We start from the raw sequence: 9,569 nt of genomic DNA, 5'->3' as shown, positions 1-9,569 counted from the left end.
GGAAGGAGGAGGGGAAATAGTTTTAACATTGTTAAGGTATGCAAGGAATGGTGGACCCAAATGCAGAGAGCAGGCGGAAGTTCCGTTGCTTGAGAATTTATTTAACCCAAAAAACAAGGTTCATACCAGACAAAAGCAGACCAAAAGGCAGCAGGCAGAACACAGTCCAGAATGTAGGAAAAAAAACAAAGGAACAGGAGACCGCAGGGTAACTCCTCACACAAAGAGAAACACACTAGCAGAAACAAACGATCTGACAACAGACAAAGGGAATGCAGAAACTAAATACACAGGGTAAATGAGAAAACATGGAACAGGTGACACTAGGGCTGGGGAACAGGTGCAACACATTAGGGATGGGCAGATTAATCAAAAAGGCGGGAAAACACAGGAGGTAAAACTAGACAAGATACGGGTGAAAAAAACAGATATATGAACAACCACAACAGAAATTTACAGAACGGGAAACAGAAATATACACAACAGAAATATACACAACAGGGAACAGAAATATACACAACCACAACAAACATGACTTTAAAATCGACATAAACCAAGCCAAAATGCTTATGTTACCATTAGTTAGCTCGTTCTTATTTCTTAACTGTGTTGCAAGTTTTGGGAGCTTAGCGTAAGCTGGGAGCTTCATGGAGACCGCTAAAGTTTATGTTAGCTGCCCTACAGCTATCAGAGTTAGCTTCAACTTCATACATTGCCTTCTAATAGCTGTATTCTCAGTAACGTGACAATCTGTAAGAAACAGGTTGCTTATAAATCACTAAAATAGCAGTGAGAGCACTGTTTGGCTTAGTTATGAATGCCGTTAGCATCGTGGCTAACACTTTTGTTACTTAACGTTAGTTTATTACAAATCGTTTCGGCTGTGCTTTCTAACATGATGTCACCAAACCCAAACGGCCCGCTTCTGGCTAGTTAGCTAATGTTAGCTTTCTAATTCCAGCCACCCAACATGCCTTCACCATACACTGGTTAGAGAAATAAAAGCCAAAACAAATTTGGCACTCATCAGGCAATAGCAATATGCTTTCCTACTATGTAACAAAAGTGTGTGAAAGAAACATTAAGTTGTTATGGTTGTCTTATGGACATATTGTGAAAAACTAGACATTCCAATCGTTTGATGAGGTCCGTCACACGCAACAGGGGCAAGAAAACTTGGGATTTTTTTAAACAAGGGCACAGGAATTTGGGAATGTTGTCTGTCATGAGCTGGCTCTTAAGCCATGACAAAGGACAAGAGATACAGTTTGCAACTTAAAGGTTTAACATTTATTTACTGAACATACAAGGAATTTATAATGACGTAATACGAAATGACTAAATAGAAGGACATGATAATGAAGTAATGAGGAATGAAAGCTATTAACCAGGCCGATGCCAACTACACAGAAACGTGGTATGTACGTATGGTTTATGAGAACAGCCTGTCTGGTGGTACCTCGCTGGGCCATCTCAGTGTCTCGAAGGCTGCCTCAGTAGTCTTTATTCTGCTCAGATAGGCCCTCTTTTCCTGCCACTTCTAAGAAACTTTCCAGACTTGCCACCAAATGCCCTCATACTTTTCCATCGTGCTAACATCCACTTGCGCACTGCTTCCTGAAGCTCCTCCCTGCCATCTGTGAGCCGGTGCCAGAGTTTGCCCAAGAAGTGGCTTTCTTCAGGTGGAAGATGTATGAAAGCTATGCTCCAGAACCTGGCTCTTCTGGTTCTTTCCTGCCTCTTCTGAACCTTCCAAACTTTGCTCCAGGATCTCGAGTGCTTCCATGGGTCATCTAGCACCTCTGTGGAGGTAAGCAGGTTACCAGCCAGCCTTCTGTTTGATTCCCTGCCGACTTCTAACTACTGAGATTTCCGGCCTGCTAGCATAGCCTAACAGTCAGCAAGCCTCAGCCCTTCCGACCCCCCCATCTGTCCTCTCCTTTGCAGTCTGAATGAATTGGGCTGGCGTATATAACACTGAAAGCGTACTCCTGGCCAAAAGATGCAGAACCAGAAAAGTTAGGATTTTAAAGGGTCCAACAAGTCTTCCAAACCAATGAAAATATAGGTTGTTTATTCCTACCCTCTTATACAACCCAAAGGAGCATTTCATGAATTAACGCCCTATCGTTGGCAGGAAAATACTACCCACTACTTTTGTTTTCAAAGAGAACACGATCCCCAGTCTCCTGGGTGAAAGTCCTGTTTTTGGTTGAACTGTCCACCACCCAATCCAGTTTTTTTACAGAAATTGGCGCTCTTATACTTTGTGTCCTTATTTAATGCTTTGCTCAATTGCTACGGCCCCATCCGTACATTTTGGTGCACTCCGGCCGCACATCACCCCTAACCCTAACCCTCTTAACCTGCTAAATCATCCACTTTATTCACCAGCCAGACTCTAATTGTCTATTTGCTGCTGAGCTGCACCAAAGTCTTCCGTTTAGTAGGATTTTAGAGAGTCCTGCAATTATATGTGGTGAGCGTCTGGCGTCTGCCCCCCCAAAGGCGCTTCGAGTGTCTATGATGAAGCACGGTATATAAGTATTGAATTATTATTATTATTATTATTATTATTATTATAGCTGTGACAGTGACAACAAAACACAGTTTTGGGCCTTAAAACCCATAAAAACAGTGAGTTAAAATCACTGACTGTAGAACTGTGAGGAGCTGCACAGTCGGGAGATAATTCTCTGTGGATTTGTGACTGGCACCCCTCTCACATTACACATGCTAATTGAATCCCTTTTTATTATTAAAAATCTAAAACATTCCGATTGATTAAATTATTGTACTCATGTCAGACACAATATCATCTGAAAACGCATCACTGTTCAGTAATGATTACATCATATGTTAATGAGTTCATGCTGATGCTTTTTTGGCTTCACACCTTTGCTGGCAGTGACTCATTAGTCGAGATGTCATCATCTGACTAACCCATGCAGGTGTGAACAAACTTCCTGTACAGAGGGGTTCATCACACCGCCTTTAGGAGCCACTAATGGGCTGCAAAACATTGTTCACAGAGAGGCAAATTAAATCTCACGGGACCTGACTGTGTGTGTGTCTGACAATGCCCACTATACTGTACATACGCAAAAAGTAAATGGTCATTTAGCCCATCAAACACTGATCTATTGGAAGATGAGTTTTGGCACTTCAGTTTCATTAAGACACCATACTGTAACATTCACACAAACTTTGCCTCATTTAACTTTCTGAAGACTACTTTGTTTTAATGCAGTATTTCTTTTTAGAACTTAATTGGCCACCAAGCCAATGTTGTGCCTCTTAAAGATGAAATACAGGAAATGCACGAGCATTGTTCTTGAACTTGTTAAGAATGGAAATTTAAGTAATGTGAAGTTATTAATTATTAACTGCTGTCGTAAATCAACCACTCACGAACCTGGCCATTGTCCAGGCAAATCAAATCTCACTGGACCTAACTGTGTGACTGACGATGCCCACTATACACAACAAAGTAAATTATCATTTAGCCCATCAAACACTGATCTATTGGGAGATGAGTTTGGCACTTCAGTTTTAACTCTGCTAATTAATGACAACTTTAAATTACACCTGCTTGGGAGACAGAAGAAAATTTGGCTAGCCGGCTCAACCGCAACCAAGAAAACTCAGTGCCCCCCCCACTCGCTTTGTATAAATGTTGGAGAAATTGTACATAAGTTATTCCACTCGTTTATTATATTCTATTACTGTTATAATAGTACATACCAAATGAAGATACTATTCTGTTGTTGCCTTTATAATATGTGTTTGTGTGAGTTTGTTACAGGAACTGTGGCTCAAGGTGAGAGGATGCAGACAGTTGCAGTTATGCCCGGCGAAGAGGAATTGGCTACATAAGGCTGAGAAAGACAACTCTGCTGTCAAGCTTAGATAGCAAGCAAGAACAAGAGATAGCGTATAGTAGCAAGCAGTCATACCCAAAAATGTGGAAATGTTCAAACTGGTTTCAACTGGATTTATGTGTGCACCCTTCCCCTTTAGCAGTTGAAACCTTATGTACCTAGGGCGTTCCTAATGAAATAAAAAGCAAGAGGAGCGGAGACTTTTTCAGATTGAGTTGGGAGGATTGTAACTGAACAGTCTCCGAGCACTCTCCTTGCAAGTAAAACTACTCAATTCTCTGTGTCTTTCTTGTGTGCAGGTTGTGTTACAAGTGTTGGGGGTTTATACCCAACATTTAAATGGTCCTTCGAGCCGGATCCCAAGATACCTGACGATCCCAGCGAGTGAGTGAGATCCAGGCAAGTCTGTGGCCACAGCATAAGACCCTTTCCGGGACTGGTCCCTCCCTTGCGGGCTGGGATCCGACGGTTGAAGGGAAATCCAAAGGACTCAGAGAATTGTGAGTATAGATTCATTTAAAAAGGAATGAGTGGCCACGAAGTAAAATAGATAAACCCTGACAATTCTAGACTCTATCAGGTAAAACAGTTTTCAAACAGTTAAATTCCGTGGAGGGTAGACTCCTCTAGTTGTTAAACTAGTTAAATTCTACGAAGGACGACGGAGTCCTCTGTGTTGAAAAACGTTTCAAACAGTTAAATTCCGTGGAGGGTAGACTCCTCTAGTTGTTAAACTAGTTAAATTCTACGAAGGATGACGGAGTCCTCTGTGTTGAAATCGTGAGTGTTTGAGAGTGTGATTGGAAATACTAAAACCATTAGGTTTTCGTATTTCATACCAAAACAACAAGGATTAAACAGTGAACTTTCTGTGGATACTTGTAGGTAAGAAAACTCCACCTGAAAAGGTTGAAGCGAGTTTTACCACAAAAAGGTAATTCATCACTGTCTTGTTGAAAGACCCAGTGTTTAGAACACTCTAGGTGTTAAAAAACCACTGGAATCCAAATTTAGGTCAAAAATGGGTAAGGGACAAAGTAAAGAAAAACAAAAGTTTTTAGAAAATTTTCCGTGTAAAGACTGGAAAGTAGTGGAAAAAGATGATCCCAAAGCAATAGAGCCCTTATGTTATTGGATAAAAAAGTACAAATTTAATGGTAAATTATCCACCAGTGATATAAAAGACCTCCAGCAAAAAATTGCAACCAGCTGCAAACAAAACGAGAATAAAATGACAAAGGAAGGAATTAGTCAAACAAAGGTATGGTTAAAAATAGCAGGACAGCGAGAGGAAGGTGAAAGAAGAGCGAAAAGGGAAAGAGAAGAAAAGAAAAAGGAAATAGAAGACAAGGAAAGACAGGACAAGGAAAGAGAGAGAGAGGAAAAAACCGTAATGTTTCACAGAAAAGAGGATGATGAATATTCGGGACCTTATGGTGAAGCAAGGAGACAGGTTAGACAGTATGTAGACGGGGCAGAAGGGGGAAGTGCAGTTCAGCCCAGTACACCTAAGGAACTACCACCTGGATATTCTCTTCCTATAACAACCGCACAGTTAACTACACCAAAAAAACGAACAATTCACTCGGTCAAAAGGACCAGTGGGAGATTGGAGTAGAATGATGGGAGGAGTGTTCTCCCCCATGCCAAAATTACAATCTTTCAATGCCAACGAAGAAGAAGCACAGGTTTTTCCATTAATAGAATTACCCAATCCTAGAGCAGCAGTGCAAGGCCAGAACCCCACTATGCTCGTTTTTAGGACATGGACACATGAGGACATTAAAAAGGCTGTGGAAGGTGTACCACATCCTAAAGAAGACCTAGAAGAATGCATAAACCAAATGGAAGGGTTAAGATTATCCTACCACTTGAATGGAGGAGAAGTACAGCAAATTTGGATGTGCAAATTAGGTCCAGATTGGCACTATGTTAAAGGGACTTATTCCCCGACCACTGAACAAGTCATTAATGCTCCCGAAACACAAGACTTAACTGCACAATTAGATCCATTATTGGAGAGAATCAGAACAAGATATAGGAGAAGAGCAAACTACACTGACATTGGGCAGTGTAAACAAAAACCAGAAGAGTCATTTGAAGAATACAGGACTAGACTGGAACAAGTGTTCAAAATGCATAGTGGACTAGAGCCTGCTCTTGATGAAAATGGACCGTATAGACAGCAACTGAAAAATGCATTACATGCAGGTTGCTTACCAGATATACGGGGATGGGTAGAACGCCACTACATAGGGATGAATGGGGGAACTTTGGCAGATTATTTAAACCATGCACTCCATGCTGAAAAAGTGATAAAAAGTAAAAAGAATAAAAAAGAGCTCATTTTCTTCCAGGGAGAGGAAGGCATATCTGTGTATTATCAGCAGTTCAGGGGCAGAGGCAGAGGCAGAGGCCGTGGCAGAGGAAGAGGGAGAGGGCGAGATATGCGCGCGGCCGACAATCCAAAAGCATGTTGGTCATGTGGGAAAGAGGGACACATAGCAAAAGATTGCAAAACCAACACTTCACAAGGAAATCAAAACGCATGACTAGAACAGGAATCACAGTTTAAAAAACCCGAAGTCACTGAAACAAAAGAAACTCTTGTAAATATTGAGGAAGAAATTGACAAAGGAGAAGAGGAGCTTTTAAATTTAGAAGAATTATTTTTTGAAGAAAAAATCAGACCAGAAATCGTACTGTGGGTACAAGGCACTCCCATCAAATTCCTCTGCGACACTGGAGCATGTAGAACTACTGTAAAAGAAAAATTGCCGCATGCAATTCTTAGCTCTAATCATGTGACCGTACGAGCAGCCCAAGGCAACACTAAACTAGTTCCAGAGACAGAACCATTGTGGCTTCGGGATCCAGATGGCAAGACATGTCACCTGTCAATACTAATAATGCCCGAGTGTCCAGTAAACTTGTTAGGCAGAGATGGATTGATCGCACTGAATCTTGCTATAATGCCGACCCCAGATGGAATGCAGATAATCAGACAAAAGCCAGAAGAAGTGTATATAGTACAAGGGGTGGGAAAACCAAACTACTATTATACACTTAATGTGCCAAATAAACTGCCAAGTTCTGTGGGAACTCACCTTGTAAATGAAGGAAAAAAATCTGTCAGACACGTGCAGGACTGTATGTCACCTGATGATTTACACATTACCATGTGGTACACTGAGAAACCCCACCAGAAATACCACGAGAGGCTGAGTAAAGTAAGCCCCACTAAGGTAACAGTGACATACGTGTACTCAGACACGGCAGCTAATGCCGCCGCAGCTGTAACCCTGCCAGACCAAGTGTATGCTCTGTTTAGACAACGCCATCACCCACATCTGTCCCTGTGTAAGGAAAAAAAATACTGACTGGAAAGACTTAGGGAAACTAGTGGAAAAAGGAGAAAAAGCACATGATTGGGGAGCTACAGGGGTAAATACCTGGTACAGCGCATCCACCGAATTATCCAGAAAAGCATTATTCTGCACTGCGACTGTTCAGGCTGGCGTTCATTTGGATGAGAGACAAGAATGACAAATTTACTTTACTGACGAACAAGAAATACTATTGAAACAAATTCCCTCAAAATTATGGTCTCAAGGACCTACGGACGTAGGGCTAGTAAAAGGAGCAGAACCAGTAATAATACGACCCAAAACAGAACACCGACCTAGAATAAAACAGTACCCTTTGAAACCAGATGCAATGACCGGCATAGAACCAGTAATCGATGACCTTAAGAAAGCTGGTGTACTGATTGAATGCGCTGAATCTCCGTGCAACACCCCGATTTTCCCAGTAAAAAAGGCACCCCCATCCACAGGATGGAGGATGGTCCAAGATTTACAAGCTGTAAATAATGCTGTTATTCAAAGATCCCCATGTGTGGCTGATCCACACACGCTGTTGAACTCATTAAACCCAAGAGCTAAATATTTCACTGTAGTGGATATCAGTAATGCATTCTTTTCAGTTCCAGTACACCCAGACAGCCAATACTGGTTTGCATTCACGTTCAAAGGGAAAAGATACACTTATACTAGATTACCCCAGGGATATTGTGAAAGCCCAACCATCTATTCCCAAGTGATAATGTCAAGTTTATCCACTTTTGAACCTCCAAACGACAGTCAACTGTTAACTTATGTTGATGACATACTTGTAGCATCTGAAACCCAGGCAGATTGTGAAAATGACACATTAGCGCTGTTGAAACATCTAGCTGATGAAGGTCACAAAGTCAGCAAAAATAAGTTGCAGTTTTGTCAAGAGAAGGTAAAATATTTAGGCCATCAACTGAGTGCAGGAGGGAGAACAATGATGGAGGACAGAAAAACTGCTATTTTACAAGCACCCAAGCCACTGACAAAGAAACAAATGATGTCCTTTTTAGGACTCACGAATTATTGTAGAAGCTGGGTGCCCAATTATACAGAGCTAACAGCGCCATTACAGACACTAATGTATCAAGAAGAGCTAAAAATGTCTGATAGGTTAAAGTGGACTCCTGAGACCGAAAAAGCACTTTGCAAACTGAAACAGGCCATGGTGAACAGCTGTACACTGGCTTTACCTGATTATAAAAAAGAATTTGTACAAATGGTAGATTGTAAAGAAGAATTTATGACCTCTGTGCTAACACAAATGCATGGTGACAAACTCAGACCTATAGCTTATTACTCGACCAGATTAGATGCTGTAGCATGCGCATTACCACATTGCGTAAGAGCAGTGATAGCTGCATCACTAGCAGTGACCTCTAGTGCTAATATAGTACTTTTCCATCCGCTAGTGTTAAAAGTTCCGCATGCAGTATCAGCTCTGTTGTTGCAAACCAAAATGAGCTTCCTGTCACCTGCAAGACATTTGTCTTGCATGTCGATACTGTTATCACAACCACATCTGAAAATAGAGAGATGCACAGTGCTTAACCCAGCAACACTTCTTCCTACCCAGAACAATGGAAGAAAAAAGGGGCACAGGTTAAAGATGGAATCTACATCTGACCAGAAAGTAAACCAATCCTACCTAAAAGCCTATATATATGGGCAGCTATATTGAGTCATGGGAAGACACATGTCTCAACAGGAGGGATGGTAGGGTTAGTAAACCAAATATATACAACCTATGGCTTTATCTCTTATTCAAAGAATTTTTGTAGTGATAGCCTTGTGGTATCTATTGTAGCATTGTAACTCTTCAGCATACCGCCAGAGGAAGTCCGGCTACAAAGGAAGCTGTAATTTTAGTTTACAGTTGTCTCAAACCGGTGAAGATTGTCCATCACTCTGTTGTAGGGTAATAGGAAGGGTTCCAATCTACTCGACACCATGATCACTCCATTGCATAGAAAAGCAGTGATAGTATGCGGACTCGTAGGGGCAATCCTAGTCATATCACTACTATTATGGGAAAAGAATCATAATGTGCAAAAAAGAAGAGTGGGTTATTATAACCCAAATAGGTCACAAATCCAAAAGAAAATTCTAAAAAACCCCTGTAATACAACAGTATAGGAATACCAAGGGGGGTCCCTAGTGAATACAAATTAAGGAATCAAGTAGCTGCAGGATTTGAATCAGTTCTATGCTGGTGGTGTACAATAAACAAAAATGTAGACGCAATCAACTACATCCACTATAACGTCCAAAAGTTGGGAAACCAAACCGAAGAAGG

The sequence above is a fragment of the Perca flavescens genome, chromosome 12 (assembly GCF_004354835.1).
Source record: "Perca flavescens isolate YP-PL-M2 chromosome 12, PFLA_1.0, whole genome shotgun sequence".
Lineage (NCBI taxonomy): Eukaryota > Metazoa > Chordata > Actinopteri > Perciformes > Percidae > Perca > Perca flavescens.
This window is presented reverse-complemented; position numbering follows the sequence as displayed.